Source organism: Budorcas taxicolor, chromosome 5, assembly GCF_023091745.1.
Source record: "Budorcas taxicolor isolate Tak-1 chromosome 5, Takin1.1, whole genome shotgun sequence".
Lineage (NCBI taxonomy): Eukaryota > Metazoa > Chordata > Mammalia > Artiodactyla > Bovidae > Budorcas > Budorcas taxicolor.
Window position 1 is genome coordinate 111,945,112 of NC_068914.1, and position 19,498 is coordinate 111,964,609.

At 45.6% G+C, this 19,498-nt stretch overlaps 1 protein-coding gene and 1 non-coding gene across 3 annotated transcripts in view; one reads left to right on the forward strand and one right to left on the reverse strand.

Moving 5' to 3' along the window:
• The window catches only part of CHST11 (carbohydrate sulfotransferase 11), a 261,528-nt gene that overhangs the window by 16,569 nt on the left and 225,461 nt on the right, over window positions 1-19,498 (forward strand). The window lies entirely within an intron of this gene.
• On the reverse strand, window positions 17,010-17,145 carry LOC128049136 (U8 small nucleolar RNA). Its single transcript, XR_008199500.1, has one exon. It is a non-coding gene; the product is annotated as a U8 small nucleolar RNA (small nucleolar RNA).

Genomic DNA, 19,498 nt, shown 5'->3' on the forward strand with positions numbered 1-19,498 from the left:
TCCATGTCCTGGCTATTATAAACAGTGCTGCGATGAACATTGGGGTACATGTGTCTCTTTCAATTCTGGTTTCCTCGGTGTGTATGCCCAGCAGTGGGATTGCTGGGTCATAAGGAAGTTCTATTTGCAATTTTTTAAGGAATCTCCACACTGTTCTCCATAGTGGCTGTACTAGTTTGCATTCCCACCAACAGTGTAGGAGGGTTCCCTTTTCTCCACACCCTCTCCAGCATTTATTGCTTGCAGATTTTTGGATCGCAGCCATTCTGACTGGTGTGAAGTGGTACCTCATTGTGGTTTTGATTTGCATTTCTCTGATAATGAGTGATGTTGAGCATCTTTTCATGTGTTTGTTAGCCATCCGTATGTCTTCTTTGGAGAAATGTCTATTTAGTTCTTTGGCCCATTTTTTGATTGGGTCGTTTATTTTTCTGGAATTGGAAGTGCAGAATGTTAACCATTGGATTGCCAGACCCAAGAGGCAATAGATATGAACAATTATTGAGATATTTTGAATTTATTTTTTTATACTAAATCTTCAGAAATTCAGTGTATAGTTTACATTTAAGCACATCTTTATTCAGACTTGCCACATTTCAAGTGCCCCATAACTGCATGTGGGTCAGGGCTACCTTGCTGGAGAATACAGCTCAGAAGTGTTGGAGAACTTTCTGTGCAATGGATTATAGTTTTTTTTGTTTACTTTTCAATCTCTCTCTCTCTTTTTTTTCCCCTTCTCGTTTTTTCAGTTCAGTTCAGTTGCTCAGCCATGTCCGACTCTTTGCGACCCCATGGACTGCAGCATGCCAGGCTTCCCTGTCCATCAACAACTCTCAGAGCTTGGTCAAATTCATGGCCGTCGAGTTGGTGAAGCCATCCAACCATCTCATCCTTTTTCGTCCCCTTCTCCTTTTTAAGGGGACGTTTTCCTTCCTGGCTTTAAGCAATACCCTTTGGAAAGACTGTTGACTCTCTTAGGACCCTAGGTATTAAATCACAGTTATTGGTAGTGGAGTCACATATGTTTAGCTAAAGTAATGTCAGTCCCCTGAGGCATCTTCACAGTCTTCTGGCGAATCAAGGCCATCTGAAACTTAACCCTTTTTCTTGCTGTTCAGTTGCTCAGTCGTGTCTGACTCTTTGTGACCCCATGGACTGCTGCACGCCAGGCTTCCCTATCTTTCACTATCTCCCAGAGTTTGCTCAAACTCATGTCCACTGAGTCAGTGAGATCCAACCATCTCGTCCTCTGTCACCCCTTCTCCTCCTGCCCTCAGTCTTTCCCAGCATCAGGTGACCCTCCTAATTCTTATACAGCCTAACAATGTAATGTAGAGAGAGACTTATCAACTTCATTCTATAGACGAGGCAGTGGAAACTCAGAGAGGCTTGGGGAGCTGCTTAAATTTGGTTTAAAGTGAGTTCTAGGGCCTTCCCTGGTGGTTCAGTGGTGGTTCTTGCTCTCAATTTATGGGACCTGGGTGCAGCTAAGAGCTGGCATGGCCAAATTAAAAAAAAGGGGGTTCTAAAGTAAACATTTACATGCAAAGACTGGTCCAAGAAAGATTTGTTCTATCAAGGTGGGCAGAAGCACACATGACTGAACTGTCTGTGGGGCCAGGTGTGATTGGGGTTACAAAGGGAGATAAAGAACTCAGGAAGCGGGGGTGATTGATTCAGAGGGAGGAAGACTTCACAGGAGAGGTAGTGTTTGCACTGGGCCCTGAAGGGTGAGTAGAGATTTGCTGGGGGGATTTAGAAGGAGAGGACAGGCACTCCAGGGGAGGGTACCTGCCAGGACCAGGGTGAGGCAGGAAGGAGAGTGATGCCTGGGGGCAGAAGAAATTCCAGGGCGGAGAAGTGGATCAGCCACCAACTTGGAGAGCTCAGAAGGCTTTGAAGTTTGAATTTTATTCTGGGGGCCCAGGAGCCATAGAAGGTTTAGGGTAGTGTCTTCTGTTTTTCAGATGATGAAATGTAAGTTCAGTTGAATGAAACACTCATGTTTCTTTAGGAGGGTAAAGGTTTTCAACTCACTTTCTTCAAAATGAACTTGGAGTCATTTTGAAATAGTTTCTATTATGATCATTTAATGGTGGGAGAAGAAGGTTATTCACGAATGTCTAAAGTGCAAACTAAGAAACCGCTTGAAAGCACTCTGGGATGGGATTGAGAACTCCGCTGTTTGCATTGCTCCTGCCAACATCTGAGGCCATGGAGGTCGCCTTTCAGGCTCTCAGTTGCTAATGGTGCCCTCCGTTCACCCTGGGAGGGCCCTGGGAGAAGTGGCCGGAGAAAGGGAAAGTATGTAAATAGTTGCCTGGTGGAGAATTTCTTGCTTCAGTGTAAACTCTTGGGTCTGTCTGGGGTCAGGTTGAGGCTGTGGACTGTCCTGGAGATGAGCAGTGCAGGCTGGATGAAAAGTCAGCCTCTTCCTCCTGGGAACTGAGACCCCAGGCTTTGATTCCACTCCCCTCGCCCCTCAACTCACCCCACTCACCCTGTGTACTGTGTGTGGGGTCTGATCTCATTGTGCCCCTGAAAGATGCTGCCCTGTGTAATCTTCATATCAAAAGGGCTGCCTCTTTTGAGTCCCCGCTCCTGGGCTGTGGGAGAGAGGATGGGTTAATTGTAGAGCTCTTCTGGCTTTCAGAATCACTTCTGGGGGGCATTGGGCTTGATTCAAAACTGAGGGCCCCCTTCATTTTCTCTGGTGGCCTGTGGCACTTAACATTCATTGATAAATGCATGTCATCTGGAGCTGGTTTCCTCATGGGATATCTCACCACCCTTGATCTCTGTTTTTTTTTTTACTCATTAAAATAACAATACACAAGGAGAACTCTCTCAAAGTCTTAACTTAAAAAAAAAGAGAAAGTAATATCATCACAGATGTGCAGCATTTTTTCAGGGGGCGTGTGGCTGTGCAGGCTACAGTGGTTTTGGGATTTACACTTGCCAACTTGTATGGATCTAGGGATTAGAGATTGGAAGACCTAATTAAGATAATGCTTGTTATTGGGAGTCTGTGCCAAAATATCGGAATGGAGATTGTTCTGAAAATGCAAAAGTTAGGTCATGAATCCTTTAGGAGCCAGTTTTTTATGGTACGTAGGGCTCTCTGTATAATTTTGCTATTCAAAAATGGAAGTACAGGTTTGAAATCAGAAACTGAACGGGGCAATTTTTTAGTCACTTGTAATAAAACAACTTTTATTGGGAGAGTGCGAGCCATTCTGTGAAAGACAATTATGTGCTTAAAAACATTTAACAGTAGCTTTGCTCCTTTACGGATGATGTGTTTAATTCAGGAGGGGAGTGGCTCGGGGCTTTTTCCTGTAGGATTCTGCCGAGAATTCTTTTGAGGCTTGTGCAGACTTTGTTTCCTGTGTCTGTAAAAGCAAATTGAGAATTTAAAAATAAATATAGGTCTGATAGCAAGTACCTTCCTGCAAATGGGGTTCGAGCGATGTGAAGGATGTTGTCATTGGAAAGTCACAGTGACATTCCTCCTTTATTTTCATAGGAAATAAAAGAGTCATGGATTCAGAGCAATGAGTTCTCAGCCTTGTAAACCTTGGCTGCCAGAACTGAGTGTTTGGTTTGTTCTAAAGCATGGGTAGCCCCTACCGGAAGAGGAGGTGCAGTTGAGTAGAAAGGGCATTGGGTGGGGAGGCCAGGAAGTGAGCGTTCTGGTCCTGGTTCCTTTTGGAAACCCTCTCACATGGCTCAGAGGGTAAAGAATCCACCTGCAGTGCAGGAGACTCAGGTTCGATCCCCAAGTCGGGAAGATCCCCCAGAGAAGGGAATGGCAACCCACTCCAGTATTCTTGCCTGGAGAATTCCATGGACAGAGGAGCCTGGTGGACTACAGTCCAGGGGGTTGCAAAGAGCGTGGCAGGGTATAGTTCATGGGGTCCCAAAAAGCTGGACACAACTGAGCGACTAACACTTTCACTTTTTACTTCACCTGTTACTAACGAATGTCAGTGTGTGTTGGCAGCTTTCAAGCTGTCTCTCCAATCCCGGAGGGTCCAGAGCAGCTGACTTAATGTCCAAGAGAGCTCTGGCACCCCACCCTCCTCAGAGTGGCTCTGTGCCTATTTTATATTTTGGGATTCTGAGTAAAATTTTGTTAGAAGAAAGTGTCTAAGGGCTAAAACCATGAGCAACTTTGTAGTTAGTTGACTGCTGAGACGATTTCTAAAACTTTTACCCAACTCAGGTCTTATTCTGTTAGCAGCTCGCAAAATTGATGCACATTTACAGTTAGAGTTAAATCTCAGTTGAAGTGAATAATTACTGTGAATCCAGTGTGAACAGGCTGACATCTCTCCACCTCTCCATCCATCACTCAAACGTTTATTGACCAAACATTCATCTGACTACAGAGACAAATCTAAATAAGACTTAGTTCCTGCATTCAAATAACTTGCAATTTAGCGAGTGGCATCAGACCCATAATTGTGAACTGTAAAGCTTTGTAATAACGGCTCTGGGTCTCTAGAAAAAGAAGAGTAATTAGTTTAGGGGAGGTCAAGGGACTTCACAGAGAGGAAGAACGTTTGAGCTGGACTGCAGTCAATTATTCAGTTACTCAACATGCATTTACTGAATACCTTCTGTGTGTGCCAGGACCCTTCAGAGAGCTAAGGAAACAGCAGGGGACAAAACAGACAAGATCTTTGTCTCAATGGAGCTGACATTTCTTAGCATATGATTTATCAAATGGCAAGGGTGGTGACACCCCTGGCCTTGTTCCACCATTGCCCTTCAGTATCAAAGTCAAGCAATGGTTTCTGTATATGTGTATATATTTTTTTCCTTTTTTAAAAGATTATTAACTTAATTCAGGCATGTTACAGAGAATTTTGAAAGAATGAAACCCACTTCCAAAAATGTGACCCCTTATCCTACCATCCAGGAGGAATCTCTGTTAACCTCTAGTCTGTTTTTCTATGCATCTATGGGCTTCCCAGGTGGCTTGGTGATAAAGAATCCACCTGCCAATGCAGGAGACTTGGGTTCGATCCCTGGGTTGAGAAGATCCCCTGGAGAAGGAAATGGCTACCCACTCCAGTATTCTTGTCTGAAAAATCCCATGGACAGAGGACCCTTGCTGGCTATAGTCCGTGGGGTCACAAAAGAGTTGGACATGACTTAGTCACTAAAAATAAAAATCCCATATATATATATATATATATATATAAAATTTTGTTTTTTACAAAGGTGAAATTATCATTCATATTATTATAGTGTGTCCTGCTTTCTTTGCTTTATACTAAACCATAGGCATTTTCTCATTTCATACAATTTTCTTTGAAAACACTGTAATATTCAGTCATGTAGATGTCATAATATTCCATCATATGGATATGTCATCATATGAATGTAATTTAGTTGTGCTCTTATATAGAACATCTCGGAAAGTGATTTTCCCTTAAAAAAATGACACAATACACCTTTCTATACATAAACTATTGCGTTTTAATGTCTCTCTGAAACAAATTTTCAGAAGGGGAATGCACAGGTCATAAACTATTGAAGGCTCTTGATAGGTGTGGCCAGAGCATTTTCTATGTTGCATCTATTTATGCTCTAGCTGCAGCCTATGAGAGTGCTGGTTGTACCAAAAGCAGCCAGTTTGATTTGGCTGCTATCCAGATTCCTAACGGAGCCTTTCTCAGACTCAGCGTGGATGCTCTTGTTTAGTTTCCAGGCCACACTAGATAACAGGCTTCCGGAGAGCATGGAGTAAGTCCCCAATGCCTGTCCTGTCGCAGACTTGCAATAAAATGCAGGTTTGTTGAATACACGCTTGTGTGTCTCAATACGTGAGCCACAAAGCGTAGGAGGGAAGTCTCCCTTGACAACTGGGAAGAGAGTGGACCTCCTGTCAGTGTCCCAAAGCCCCTTATCACTGTACTTTCAGGAAGAGGGAAACCCAACAATACACAAATACTTGTCTGAAAGCCAGCTCCACAGTCTCCATGTGACCCGGAGAGCTTGTAGATCATCCACGGGGTTGAAATTCACTTAAAAGATAAGTCTTGGCTACTGACTCCCTGGCGACCTTTATCTGTGTCTCAACAGCCTGGCGAAGGAGGCACTCATCTTTAGGTGGGACTCAGAGAAAGTTCTATAATTAATTTTTTAAAAAACTTATTTATTTATTGTTTGGCTGTGCTGGGTCTTCATTGCTGTGGGGGCTTTTTCTCTAGTTGTGGTGAGCAGGGGAGTTATCATTGCTGTGACTTTTCCTGTTTCAGAGCATGGACTTGAGGGTTTGCTGGCCTCAATAACTGGGGCTCCCGGGCTCTGGAGCACAGGCTCAGTAGTTGTGGCACATGGGTTTCGTTGCCCTGCGGCATGTGGGATCTTCCTGGACCAGAGGTTGAACCTGTGACTCCTGCATTGGCAAGTGGGTTCTTTACCACTGAGCCACCAGGGAAGTCCTATAACTAACCTAAGGTAACGGAGCACTGTGGTCTAAATACTTGTGTCCTCTCAAAATTCGTGTGTTGAAATCCTAACTTCCAAAGATGGCGGTATCAGGAGGAGGGAATTTGGGAGGTGCTTTGGTCTTGAGGATGTAGCCCTCATGAATCGGATTAGTGCCCTAATAAATGAGAGTCCAGGGAGCTCCCAGCCCCTTCCACCATGTGAGGGCATAGAGTGAAGGTGCCAGCTATGAGGCAGGGAAGACCATGCTGGCACCTTGATCTTGGATTCCCAGGCTTCAGAACTGGGAGACACTGATTTCTGCCATTTATAAGCCACCCACCCTGTGGGGTTTTGTTGTAGGAGCCTGAAGACACACAGCTGGCTAGTGGTAGAGCTGGGATTCCTACTAAGGACCTAACTTCTGGGTGCAAAGTAGGGGTAAGTGTCTGTATGAAAACCTCCTTTCTGTGACTGAGGAGAAGAAATGGACAGCAGGGTGATTCCTGGACTGGAAGGAAAATGGACAGCTGCTGAATGTTGATAAGACATAATATAGAGCCCTGGGAGGCTCTGTGCTCTCAGGGGTCCTCACCAGTGTGAGGAGGGAATTCAGATATGAGGATGTTTGGGCAGTGACCAGGCCTGGGATACTGTGGCACCATGGAGTGATTCTCTACACACCTGCACCATTCCCAGGAGGGAGATGGTTTGCAGCACCTAGAGAGGGAAGCCTTTTCCTGGGAAGTTGTGCCTTGATCATGCTCTCAGTGTTATGGGAACAGGCCGCCCCCTAAACAGGAAGCAGGAGAGGAGGGGGTGGGGAGAGAAAACCAAAACCAAACCTGACTCATGACTATGTCTTTCCTTTTGCAAAAGTGAAAGACACTGCTGTTGGACACATATACACACCCACACATACCCCTCACCCCACACTCTGCCCCTCCAGATGGGGGTTTCCTGTGCATTCTCTGCGTTGCCTCTGCCTTCAAAGGGGAGGCCTGGATGTATTTAACCCCTCTTTTCTTGGATATTTTATGATGAAATTTTCCATTTTAAGAAAAACCACGATAAACATTTTTATACATGTATCTTTGAGCTTTGTATTCTTCCTTTGAAACAAGAATGGAAAGTTAACTTATTCTTGATAATAGAGTGAAACTGAGTATAAGCCACTCTACTGGCAGCACTAACAGGTGTCTTGGGGCAAACTGTAGCCCCATCATAATTTCCACTAGTCTGCACTGGATCACCCCAAAATACACGTGAAGGAAAAATGCAACATCTGCTATGCAGATACGGTGCTTAGCACCTCTCTCCTTCCAGATAGTCTCCTTAAAGCCTTTTCATCTCTGAACTCTGGAGTTGTCACTGTCCCCCTCCCCATATTTTCATAATACACACTCTGACTTTCCATCAGCTTGGTGTTGCGGTAGAAGTGGACGAGGGGGAAGTGAGATGAATCTAAAATAGCTGGCTATTGGGTTTCCTGTTAAGTAGGATGTGGTCAGTTAATTTCGGTTATCTGTGGGCCTAGTTCAGACCCTCTTGCAACAGTGGGTGTGTAGAGGACCCCAGAGCATGGTGGTCTCTGCCTGGGCTGAAAGCAATGTAAGAAGCACAGGGACCCAGCAGCCACCTTGAGAAAAGCCAGTGTGACTTAGCTCTTTGGGAAATAAAGGTGATGTTCCCTGTAGCCCTCCGTGGTGGCAGGCAATCTCAAGAGCTCCAGGTCCAGGCAGTGGCTGGAATCATCCAGTCTCTGGTTGTTCGTGGGCTAGTGCACAGTGGGTTGGTTCCTAATGCACAGTGGCAGCAGCTGTGACCTGGTCCCTCCTTTCCAGGATTTTATTGGAGGGAGATTCTTTTCAAACTAGAAAGGACAACATGGAAGGTAGAGGGTGAGTGCCTGGGGGTGAGGAAATGGTCAAGGGCCAGTTTCAGAGAAGTTACCTGTCTTTGCAGCATTTCCAGATGTGCCTCAGATGTCTGAGGAAGTCTTAACATATTGGTCAAATTTTTTTTATTTGGACCATGTTGCATCGCTTGCAGGATCTTAGTTCCCTGATCAGAGATTGAACCTTTCCCCAAGTGAAAACACTGAGTCTTAACCACTGGACTGCCAGGGAATTCTCAGGAGTCTTTTTTTTTTTTTTTTTTAATTATATTGAAATATAATTAATTTGCAGTGTTGTATTAGTTTCAAGTATATAGCAAAGCGATTCAGTTGTATATTATATGTGCTCAGTTGCTCAGTCATGTTCTACTCTTTGTGGCTCCGTGGACTGTAGCCCGCCAGGCTCCTCTGTCCATGGAATTTTCCAGCCAAGAATACTGGCGTGGGTTGTCACTTCCTCTTCCAGGGGATCTTCCCCACTCAAGGATTAAACCCACATCTTTTGCATCGCCTGCATTGGCAGGTGGATTCTTTACCACTGTGCCACCTGGGAAGCCCAATATGTGTGTGTGTGTGTGTGTGTGTGTGTGTGTGTGTATTCTTTTTAGATTCTTTTCTTGTTTTAGGTTATTGTGAGATAATTGCAAGGAAGGCTGGGCAAGGTAGTCTTTATTGTGTGTGGTCATGTGCTCAGCTAAAATGTTGACCTTTTAGCTTTAAAGAGTAAAGAGAGAGAGGGAGGGAGGGAGAGAGGGAGACAGACAGAGAGAAAGTATATTGAGGGATAACCAGTAGATCCGCTACATTAAGGTTCTACACTTCAGACTGTTAAGTGCTCAACCTTTGTCAAAGGCAAGTATATTTTATAACCTTCTGCCTTGTCAGTGTGCTATGCTGGATGGTGCCCCTCCAAAATTCATGTCCTTCCTTGAACCTCAGATTGTGACCTGATTTGGAAATAGAGTTGTTGCGGATGTTATGAGTTAGGAGGTCACACTGGAATGAGCGCGATGGAGTGGGTTGTCCGTAATTCAATATGACTGGTGAGCTTAGAAGAGATGCAGAGACGCAGGCGTGCTCACAGGAGGAAGGCCACGTGACAACAGAGGTAAAGACTGAGGGATGCTGCCACAGGCCGAGGAATGCCAGGAGCTACCAGAAGCTGCAAGGACAGGAAGGATCCTCCCTTAGACGCCTTGGACGGTGCATAGCCCTGCCAGCACCCTGATTTTGGACGTCTAGCCTCCAAAACTGTGAGGGGATAAATTTCTGTTGTTTTGAACTGTGGAGCTTGTGTACTTTTTGTTACAGTAGCCTGAGGAATTGAATACAGTCAGGAAGAATGCATTTCTGGCCTTGACCCAGTGGGAATTGTTTCCAACTGGAGTCAGTGGTGGCTTCTCAGCTTTGCCCTGTGTCTAGCTATGACTCAACTAAGGTCACAGTCCAGGGACATTGTAGGTTGTCAATGACATATCAGTTCAGTTCAGTTCAGTTCAGTTCAGTCGCTCAGTTGTGTCCGACTCTTTGCGACCCCATGAACCGCAACACGCCAGGCCTCCCTGTTCATCACCATCTCCCGGAGTTCACTCAGACTCACGTCCATCGAGTCCGTGATGCCATCCAGCCATCTCATCCTCTGTCGTCCCCTTCTCCTCCTGCCCCCAATCCCTCCCAGCATCAGAGTTTTTTCCAATGAGTCAACTCTTCTCATGAGGTGGCCAAAGTACTAGAGCTTCAGCTTTAGCATCATTCCTTCCAAAGAAATCCCAGGGTTGACCTCCGTCAGAATGGACTGGTTGGATCTCCTTGCAGTCCAAGGGACTCTCAAGAGTCTTCTCCAACACCACAGTTCAAAAGCGTCAATTCTTTGGTGCTCAGCCTTCTTCACAGTCCAACTCTCACATCCATACATGACCACTGGAAAAACCATAGCCTTGACTAGAGTCTGATGGAAGATCAGACATTAAACAGACACATGAAAAGGTGAAGGTGTTAGTCGCTCTGCAACCCCGTGGACTGTAGCCCGCCAGGTTCCTCTGTCCACGGAATTCTCCTGGCAAGAATACTGGAGTTGGTAGCCATTTCCTCCTGCAGGGGTTCTTCCTGTCCCAGGGATGGAACCCGGGTCTCCTGCATTGCAGGCAAGCTCCTTTACTGTCTGAGTCACCAGGGGTATATTTAATAGCAATTAATTTTCATACAAAAGAAAAGGATATCTCTTTTGTTATACAGAAGGAAAGGGTATCAAGAAAGGCCATAGCAAGGATACCTAGTCTTGTGTTGGCTGATGGGATTGGGGGCAGTGGTGGTGGTCACTGAAGGTTTTCTCTCCTAAGAAAGCTGCACTGGAGCTAAGACATGGATGAGTGAGAGTTAGGGCAAAGATGGGAAGGGAGTGGGGAGCACTTTGTTTGGGAAACATGGCTTGGATGTCAGGAGCTCACAAACATGTGTACTCTTTGGGGAGTTACATTTCCAGGCCCCACCCCAGACCTTCTCTGTCGGGCTTTGGGGAGGGCGCTCTCTGAGACTGTGGGGTCCAAAAGTGTGTGTTTCTTTTAACTTGTCCTTGGACGTTGTGGGGGCAGGAATTGTTGCACTGGGGCAGTTGGTCTCAAATATTCTGCGTCACGTGCAGAGCTTGCTCAAAAATGCAGACTTGGGGTTGGATTCAGTAGATTTGAGGTGGAATTTAGGAATCTGGGCTTCCCTGGTGGCTTAGAGGGTAAAGAATCTGCTTGCAATGCAGGAGACCCGGGTTCAATCCCTGGGTCAGGAAGATCCCTTGGAAAAGGGAATGGCCACCCACTCCAGAATTCTTGCCTGGAGAATTCAAAGGCCAGAGGAGCCTGGCAAGCTACAGTCCTTGGGGTAGCAGAGAGTTGGACATGACTGAGTAACTAACACTTTCACTTTCAGTTAGGACTCTACCAAACAAACCCTACCACCCCGCCTCCCCTGGTGGTTCTGATATAGGAGTTCCCTGACCTCATTTTGAGAAACACATCCCTGGAAGGTTGGGTGACTCTGAAAAATCTGCAGTTGATCTTTGCAACAGGAAATGATTCCAGTGGAGAATAAAAGGGGTCACCGCAGGAACGCCTGTGTTTGATATAAGAAAGTTGGGAGGGGGCGGGTCAGACATGCAGCAGCAAGGGGGAGCCTGGGATGGCAGGTCGCAAGAAGGGTCCATGGACATTGGGCACTGTTCCAGGCCTTCACCTCACTCCAGAGGGTGAACGCAGCACCTCTGACATCCAGTCCTGACTCAGGGTCGATTGGTTCCTGTCCAGTTGTGCCAGCAGTAAAATACTGTCTGTTGTCAGACTTGGGAGCCGGGTTGTGGGCAGCCTTAAGTTCAGATTCAGAGCTTGGTCTTGTTCATAGTGCCTTTCTAATCAGTGGGGCTCATCATAGCACTTGAGCTGGAAATGGAAGCAGTGGGAAAATGAAAAGGCCTCTGACCACAGACTTCCTGCTGGCCCACCTTCCTGCTGGCCCGCCTTCCTCCTCCACTCGGGGTACACCTCTGGTTGTAATTACCTACGCACCATTTTTAGGAGACAGGGTGATCTAAGGTGAATTGGGGCTTTGCACATCTTGTCTTGGTTTGAAGCTGGAGCATAAATCATCATGCAGCTCCGTGTGTCTGGGTATCCATGTGTGTGTGTCCGTGCGTGTGTCACTGTGTGTGTCCCTGTGTGTCTGTGTGTCTTCTCCTACCCCTCACCTCCTTCTCTTCTGTGCTTCCTGCCCCGTGAGCCTCACTTTGCTGGATGGCTTCCGTCCTGTGAGACTGCAGCTAGTCATTCCTGCTTGACCTTTAGATTTTTCTCTTTAGGGAAAATATGATCGTTAGTCTGTATTCTCGAGCAGATATATTTGACTCACAGGCCACCTTCCTACCTCACTTCACATCCATGGAAGAAAAGGGTTTTTAAATTCCATGTACATACCTTCTTAATTTTTATTTTATATTGGAATATTGTTGATGAATAATGTTGTGTTAGTTTCAGGTGTACAGCAAAGGGATTTAGTTATACAGATACATGTATCTATTCTTTTTCAAATTCTTTTCCCATTTAGGTTATTACAGAATACTGAGCAGAGTTACAGAAATGAGTATCAGGTCAGAGGACCTGCTGTATGGCCATCGGCTGTTCAGGTGGGCATCCTTGCTTTTGGAAATGATGACTTCAGCCTCTGGGGGTCTGACTTTTTGGCCTGGGGGCCATGTGTTGTGGCTGGACAGTGGGGTGGATTAACCAGAGTCTGATCCTGGGCCTCGTAGACGTATGTGCTGGGGAATCGGAGAGAGCCAGGCCGAGTTCTTGGGCTGCCTGTTCCGCTTCATTCCTCTGGATGGTGAGATTGTCTCAAGGGTGTGTTCCTGGAACTTTGTAGTCAGGCTTCACTGTGGTGTGTATTTAATGACCACACACGAAAGGCTGGACTGCCAGGGCTGATCCCTAGGACAACCCTAATCATGGAATCTCAGAGCTGGAAAGAGCCCCCTGGGCAAATCTGAGGGAGGAGACCTTCCCTGGGATGAGGGAGACCCCCAACTTGGGGTTCCAGTTCCAAAACCGGGACTTCTGATGGAGAAGCCTGTTTAAAAGCACTGGAGGACTTGCCAGCTTTCTACTTTTGTTACACAAATTAATAATGGTCCAATGTAGCAGTCTGGGAGAGCTAGGTTTTTATAAAGAGACAGACCCAGATAAGAGTTAAGACTAAACAGCCAGCCACATTTCCGGTCTGAGCTATTTTAAGTCTTACCTTGTTTTTGGTGCATCCATTGGTGGATGCTGGGTAAACGAAGAACCCAGCCTCGGGTGATATTCATTTCTCTTTGCCTAAAAATAGCCTTCTTCCCCTCCCATGACTGTCAAAAATTCTGGCGTGTAATGGCCCATTGTTCCCAAGAATTGCTATAGACTTCTCACAGTGGCACCTCTTCTTGCGCTGCCCAGTGAACTTCAGAAGCAATGCCGTGTTTTATAGTGATTCAACTTTAGAGGGGTTCTCATTGTCCTTATTTTATAGATGAGGAAGTTGGGCTTGGAGAGGCAGGGAAATTTCTTTCAGGATCACTAATGGAACTTAATTCACTGGTTCGTTTTGCCTTGAGAAACCTGTTAAAAAGGCACTTGGAACAGTATGTATCTGTTTTTGTTTAAAAAGAAAAAAAGTGAATCTCCCTGGGTGGGAGGTAGAGTTATAGGCCATTTTATTGTTGATATTTCCTTGTATGTATTCTTTGCATACGGGTAAACTTTTCAGAAGGGTATTATCTGACAGCTAAACTTTTGTTGCGCATGAGGACTTTTTTCTTTTGTGTTAGATTAGCTGGTGAGGGCCACTTCTGGGAGTCAGGCTATGCACATGGGACTAGTGTTTGAGAGAAGGAGGAAGACAAGGCTCCTTTGCCCCAAGAGGGAAGTTCAGGTCAAGGCTCCAGGGAGACTGAGGATTTGCTCCATCAGCTAGAGCAGAGTGGGGCAGTGTGTGTGTGTGTGAGTGTGTGTGTGTGTGTGTGTGTGTGTGTGTGTATACACTTAAGCCTGCTTGGTTTTCACTGTTCTATCTGCTTGGGCCTTCACTAAAATAAACAACCTCAGACTAGGTGGCTTGAACAACAGAAGTTTTCTCCCCATTCTGGAGGCTGGAAGCCCAAGATCAAGGCCGGGGCGGGGGGGGCAGGTTTGGTTTCCTCTGAGGCCTCTCTCCTTGGGGTGTGTAGGTGGCTGTCTTTCCCTGTATTTTTGCGTCATCTTTCCTTTTTGTGCATGCATCCCTGGAACCTCTTTTTGTGTCCAGGTCTCCTCTTCTCATAGCGACACCAGTCAGATTGGATTAGTACCTACCCTGAGTATGTGTTTAGTCATTCAGTCATGTCCAACTCTTTGCGACCCCTTGGACTGTATGTAGCTCACCAGGCTCCTCTGTCCATGGAATACTGTAGGCAAGAATATTGGAGTGGGTTGCCATGCCCTTCTCCAGGGGATCTTCCTGACCCAGGGATCGAACTGGGTCTCCTGCATCGCAGATGGATTCTTTACCCTCTGAACCACCAGGGAAGCCCAGTACCCACCCTAATGACCTTCCTAAAACTTCAGTTACCTCTTGAAAGACCCAGTCTCTAAATACAGTCACATTCTGAGGTCCTGGGGGTTAGGACTTCAGCATCGGAATTTTGGAGAGATGCAGTTCAGCCCTTCACAGCCATCATTGGCATATCTGGGCAGAGCCCTGTGCCTCCAGCATTTCAAGGGAGCCAAGGGCCATTGAGCCTCCCGTGTAGTTTATTTCAGAAGTGTGAGGGTGAAGCAAGTCTTCGACCAGGTTCTGCCTCATGTGCATTTCCAGAAGGCAGCTACATAAATGTTCCTGTGCAGCTTGTCCTTGAAATCTGGCCAAGTGCAGTTGTCTATACTTTCAGGCTCTCTGACTGCATCTTGCATGGAGGTTTCTCTCCCAGTAGAAGAGAAAGTTCTGACACCAATTCAGCTCACTTTTAATTGAAGCAGGCATCAGCATCCTCTGCAGATATCGGCTCACAAAGCAAGCAATACTCTGGGTCAGAGTGTGCTCTGAAAGATGAGGGTCTTAGCCTACAGTTTGTTGAGGAAAAGTGGAGAAGTTTAGCCTAGCCATCTTGAACACCACTCACTTCACGGATGCAAGATTATTTCTAACATTCGCTAAGCTGAATTTCTCACCTTCTGGTCCCTGTGGGAGATAAAGATTGTGAACGCGCTATTAGATGGCCAACAAGGAGTGGGCTTCTGATGGTCATCTCTCAAATACTGACCACCCCCAGCAGTGTGTGTTTCCTGTTTAGGGACCTTCGAGGTTACCTGACTGCCCCTAGCTTAAGACAGACGTACACTGTATCACGCAGCTGGTGCCAACGTGTAAATTGCAGACAACATAAGAGTTTGTCAGAAAACTTCACCATATCAACATTTGTCTTGAGCCTGTACTGTTCCCAGATCAAGACAGAAGCACAGTGATTTATTTCTTTTTTGAAAAGTTCAACAAAAATCAAGAGGGAGATTGGATTTGAAGCTGCGTTTTCATTATATGTTAGGTCTTGAAAATGTTTTTGCTGAACATTGGTTAGGGGAATTGACAAGTAGAAAGGGGCCTTCTTTCAGCCTTTGAAAAGAGAGAATAGATTCATCTCAAGAACTGACATCTCAAAAAAAAAAAAAAGCTTTAGTGTGTGTGATGTGTCTGAAGAGATAACAGTTACATCTCAGGGGTGCTTATTTTTGAGCTGTTTCCAAAATTCTAGAACCAGATTTGAGAAATAATAAAATATTGACCATCGTTCAAAGAGAAACATACAGGGTGATCTTTGGCAAAGCTTGTCATTTTGCTTACATTTTACTCAGTTCTCTGACTTGTTGGGAGTCCCTGCTGTGGACAGGTCCTCTGCTGCATGCCAGGGGTAGTCTCTGACTTTTTTGATCTCTGTCTTCGCATCAAGTTTAGTGGAAATGGTATATTGAATCATTTATCCAACAAACATTTCTGAGAGCCCGGTGTGTTCAGACATGGTTCCAAGCTTTCAAGTATTCTCTTTTTGGGTACATAGCAAATGCCCATCCTGTTAGACTGTCTTCAGATACCTCCTTTCATGACCATTGGAGAGAATCCTGCCATTGCCAGTCCCATCGATTATACCCACTTCATTTGATTCAGACTTTTCTGGGAGTGATCTGGGGTAGGACAGACAGGAGAGTTTAGCCAGAGCATCTAAGTAAAATCCACAAGGACTTCCCTGGCAGTCCAGTGGTTAAGACTTTGCCTTCTAATGCAGGGGTCATGGGTTTGATCCCTGGTCGGGGAGTTAAGATCCCACCTGCCTTGCAGCCAAAAAACCAAAACATAAAACAGAAGAAATATTGTGAATAAATTCAATAAAGACTTTAAAACTTCTCCACATCAAAAAATCTTTAAAATAGATAGTTCAGTTCGGTCGCTCAGTCGTGTCCAACTCTTTGCGACCCCATGAACTGCAGCATGCCAGGCCATCACCAACTCCCAGAGTTCACTCAAACTCACGTCCATCGAGTCCGTGATGCCATCCAGCCATCTCATCCTCTGTCGTCCCCTTCTCCTCCTGCCCCCAATTCCTCCCAGCATCAGAGTCTTTTCCAATGAGTCAGCTCTTCGCATGAGGTGGCCAAAGTACTGGAGTTTCAGCTTTAGCATCATTCCTTCCAAAGAAATCCCAGGGCTGATCTCCTTTAGAATGGAATGGTTGGATCTCCTTGCAGTCCAAGGGACTCTCAAGAGTCTTCTCCAAAGCATCAATTCTTCGGCATTCAGCCTTCTTCACAGTCCAACTCTCACATCCATACATGACCACTGGAAAAACCATACCATTGACTGCTGCTGCTGTTGCTAAGTCACTTCAGTCGTGTCCAACTCTGTGTGACCCCATAGACGGCAGCCCACCAGGCTCCCCCGTCCCTGGGATTCTCCAGGCAAGAACACTGGAGTGGGTTGCCATTTCTTTCTCCAATGCATGAAAGTGAAAAGTGAAAGTGAAGTCGCTCATTCGTGTCCAACGCTACTTCAGATACAACTAACGAGACAGCAACAAAAACCTCAGTCTAATAGTAAAGTACATTAATATCATGGATCGTCAGGAAGAATCAGATAGGAGCAATCAGGGTGTTGCAGGTCGTGATTACGCAGAGCCGTTAATCACGAATCATGCGAGCGCCAATCATCATGTTCACCCTTGATTAGATGGACCTTTGTTGGCAAAGTATTATCTCTGCTTTTGAATATGCTATCCAGGTTGGTCATAACTTTCCTTCCGAGGAGTAAAAGTCTTTTAATTTCCTGGCTGCAATCACCATCTGCAGTGATTTTGGAGCCCCCCAAAATAAAGTCTGACACTGTTTCCACTGTTTCCCCATCTATTTCCCATGAAGTGATGGGGCCAGATGCCATGATCTTAGTTTTCTGAATGTTGAGCTTTAAGCCAACTTTTTCACTCTCATCTTATACTTTCATCAAGAGGCTTTTTAGTTCCTCTTCACTTTCTGCCTTAAGGGTGGTGTCACCTGCATATATGAGGTTATTTATATTTCTCCCAGCAGTCTTGATTCCAGCTTGTGCTTCTTCTAGCCCAACGTTTCTCATGATGTACTCTGCATAGAAGTTAAATAAGCTGGTTGACAGTATACAGCCTTGATGTACTCTGATCTGTGTGTACTTGGGAACTGGTGTCTATCGACAGCACAAGGTCTCTATTGGGTTCTCATTAAATGATGGATGTGGAAAAGAACATTTTTACCTGGAACCAGGTAGGCTTCCTTAGGACATTTAATTGACTCTATTTTAATAGACACAGGTGTTTTCAGAGGGACCCGGGTATTCCCTCAACAGATACTGAGTACCTCCTTTCAGGTGTGAGGGGCCATGTGTACACTGATAAGTAATCTAGACATGCTGGTTTGTAAAGCTGGTGGATTGGACCTGTCCTGGGTGTGTGCTAGTCGCTCAGTCGTGTCCAGCCCTTTGCAACCCCAAGGACTGTAGCCACCAGGAAGCTGGAGGTGGCAAGGAGAGTTCTCCCATAGAGCAGCTTGCTTTCAGACTTCTGGCCCCTAGAACTGTGACAGAATAACTTTTATGTTATTTTTTTTAAACAACAAGACATAAACAATTTTATGCTGTTTTAAGTCCAAATAAATAAACAGGTGTGTAGAATCCACATTATGAAGAGTCACTGCTCATCCCCACGATCTGTTCTTTATGCAATAGTTTGAAAGAGATTTTTAAAGACAAAAATCCAGAGATTCCCACTGTGCTTAGGATGGACTTCTGACCGTTACTTCCTAGGGTCTATAAGATGCTTCAAGACCGGGCCCTTGCTCACCTTTCTGACGGTTTCTTCTTTCTGTCTCAAAAATGGCCCCAGGGACTTTGCACTTGCTAGTCTCTCTACGAAAAATGCTGTTGTTCCTAAAGACTGCCTGATAGCCATGAACTAGTCTCTGCTTACATGTTACCCCCACTTGGAGACACCATCCCTGACCATCTGTTCTAAAGAATTCCCTCTTATTACAGCATTCTCTTTTATTTTCTTCAAAGCACATATCACTCTTTGAAATTCATTTCTTTTTCTTCCTTTTTACCTCCCCTCCACCCCCCAATCAACATAGAGGCTGCCTGTGGGCAGAACCTTTGTCTGTTCATCCCTCCCTGGGTATCCCTGGCATGTACCTGACTGCCAGCTCCAAAGAAGGAACTCAATAAATATTATTGTTGACTCACTGAATGAATAAATTCCTGTTAATGCACTTTGGAAGTTATGAATAAAGAATGAAATTCCTGTTTGAAATTATACTTTTGGCTGTTGAACGGTCTTTCTGGAACAAGATTCAGTTTGGAGATACCACCATGGGTATGACATCAGTTGTGCTGATGAAGGTTTTATTAACAAGCATCCAGGATGTAGCTGAGGAATATTGTGGTGTCGAAATCCTGTGCCACACTTCCCCATCACTGTCTTTCCTGCTTTCAGCCGAGGTGGATTTTCTTGAGCCGAAAGAAGAAGCTCAGAAAGTGAAACAAGACAGTAATCAAATGGTGTGTTACAGCTCAGCAGTTTGCTGGCAGCAGAGTAGCCTCACTTACTCACAGGCACAGGGGGACCTCTGATCTACATGTACTTGGGAACCAGTGTCTGTTGACAGCACAGAGTCTTTATTGGGTTCTCATTAAATGATGGATGTGGAAAAGAACATTTTTACCTGGAACCAGGTAAGGCTTCCTTAGGACATTTAATTGACTCTATTTTAATAGACGCAGGTGTTTTCAGAGCGACCCAGGTATTCCCTCAACAGATACTGAGTACCTCCTTTCAGGTGTGAGGGGCTGTGTGTACGCTGAAAAGTAATCTAGACATGCTGGTTTGTAAAGCTGGTGGATTGGACCTATCCTGGGTGTGTGCTAGTCGCTCAGTCATGTCCAGCTCTTTGCAACCCCAAGGACTGTAGCTGCCAGGCTCCTCTGTCCATGGGATTCTCCAGGCAAGAATACTGGAGTGGGTTGCCATTTCCTTCTCTAGGGGATCTTCCCAACTCAGGGATCGAACCCAGGTCTCCTGCATTGCAGGCAGCTTCCTTA